At 62.5% G+C, this 1,994-nt stretch overlaps 1 long non-coding RNA gene across 1 annotated transcript; it reads left to right on the top strand.

Moving 5' to 3' along the window:
* The first annotated feature begins 1,042 nt into the window (after positions 1–1,042).
* Positions 1,043–1,700, top strand: LOC139799538 (uncharacterized). Its single transcript, XR_011727342.1, has 3 exons — positions 1,043–1,153; positions 1,251–1,313; positions 1,605–1,700. It is a non-coding gene; the product is annotated as an uncharacterized lncRNA (long non-coding RNA).
* Positions 1,701–1,994: the final 294 nt, after the last annotated feature.

The raw sequence follows: 1,994 nt of genomic DNA, 5'->3' as shown, positions 1-1,994 counted from the left end.
GAGGGGCCCGGGGCAAGGACAGCTGCCCTCCAGCCCAGCCCCGCGGGCAGCACTTGGGCAGGGCTGCTGCCCTCCTCACGCCCCTGGGCTCTGCTGGCAGGCCTTCTGGGCTCTGCAGCCCAGCACAGCCTCTCCTTGGCAGGATGAGGCCTCCGCTGCCCCCAGCCCCAACCACCCCGCAGCATCTCCCCACTCAGAACCACGGTAACCGTGGGTAGGGAGAGGCTGTTGCTGCAGTGCCCCTGTCTTCCTTCCTTCCTTCCTTCCTCCCAGGAGTCCAGCCAGGTGCGGGAGCTCTCCATCAGCCTCTTTGGAGAGATGATGGGGGCTGTGAAGAGCAGAAGGGAGACATGGATGGAAATATTAATCCGGACAACACTCATCTCACTCTTCTTAAGGATGAATGACAGCACTGAGAGCGTGGCCGAGGTACAGACTTCAAGGCTGACCCCCTGCTTTGCCCTTCCCTCTGCCCCAGCCCTGGCAGCCACTCAGCAGCTCTTGCCCACCTCTCTGCTGCTGGCTAGCAGAGCGTGATACCTGAGCTGGTGGCTGTCCCAGGTCCCTGCCTCAGGCACTGAATCCCCCCCCATTCAGGCTTTGTCCCCAGCTGCCTCTTCCCAGAAGGAGCTGGGGACACTTTGCAGCCTTGCCCAGGGGAGGGGGGGGAGAGGTCTCCTTCTCCCAGCTGTGGTGCCAGCTCCCACCCTGTGCTGCTTTGCAGGCCTCTGGCAAAGCCCTCCTCGCCTCTGCCAAGTTCCTGGGCTGGAGGAAGCTCCTAAGAGAGATCCAGAGCCAGGAGATGTGGAGGATTGGAGAGACCCTGGTGAGGACAAGCCCCAGGTGCCAGGGCCTGGGCTGGACCAGGGATGCCCCATGTGCCCAGGGTGTGGGTGTGCAGCTGTTTCTGGCTGGCCCTGCTCCAGAGCGGAACACACAGCCTGGAGCTCAGTGCCCCTTGCCCTTCACCTTGCCCTTCCCATTGTTGCCTTTTTTTCCCTTTCCCGTTTCCAATTTCCCCCCCCCCTAACTTTGGGCTCTCCCCAGCTGGAGCAGGAGAATTGCTGGGTCCGAGATTACCTGGATTCCAGCCAGACACAGCTGAGGGATATTCAGCACCCCAGAGTCAGATTGGCGGCCATCAGGTTCATGGGTGAGCAACAGCCCCCGGGGACCCTCTTCTGGCTGCCCCCAGCTGGGGGCTCTGAAGTGCTGGGGAGGGGGAGTTCTGACGGGAGCTCTGTGCACAGGGGCTGCTGCGCAGCGCCTGAACAGGAACATGGACACGGCAGTGTTGGAGGAAACGTGTGATGGTGAGTGGGGTCAGAGCTGTGCCTGCCCCAGCCCTGGCAGTGTTGAGCTTGGAGCAGCCTGGGCTGCTGGGAGCTGGGAGCTGGGAGCTGGCCCTGGCAGGGCTTGGCTTGGGATGATCCTTAAGGTCCCTTCCAGCCCAAGCCAGGCTGGGATTCCTGAGCAGCAGCTTCCAGCTGCTCCCTTGCTCCCGCCTGCTCCTCCCAGCCAGGGAAAGAGAGGGATGGGGCTGGCACGGGAGGGGCTGTGCAGACACTGAGGTTTCACCACTGCTCTGTTTCTTTCTGTCACAGCCCTCCGGAGCTTGGAGAACGACCCTGATGCCTCAGTCCAGTCCCTGGCAGCTCAGACCTTGCTGACCCTGGGAACTGGCATGGAGCAGCAAAGATCAGGATCCTGCCGCCCATCACGGAGCTGCTATATCCTCTGAGTCAGGGACAATCTCCTGTTGCCACCTTCCCCAAGGTACCTTCACCAATGCCACACTGCAGCTGCTGTCCCACCCCTTCCCTAGGCCCCCTCGTGCACCCCCAGCCTCTGCTGGCCTCTCCCAGTGCAAACCAGTGCCCTCTGGAGCCTCCTGTCCCCACCCAGGACTCCCCTCAGGCTGCTCTCTGTTAAACCTCCCTCCCCAGGGTCACCACAGCAGGGGACAACAGCAGCAGCAGCAGCAGCGTGGGACT

Source organism: Heliangelus exortis, chromosome 9, assembly GCF_036169615.1.
Source record: "Heliangelus exortis chromosome 9, bHelExo1.hap1, whole genome shotgun sequence".
Lineage (NCBI taxonomy): Eukaryota > Metazoa > Chordata > Aves > Apodiformes > Trochilidae > Heliangelus > Heliangelus exortis.
The sequence above is the reverse complement of the archived record's forward strand: the minus strand, read 5'-3'. Positions and strand labels throughout refer to the sequence as shown.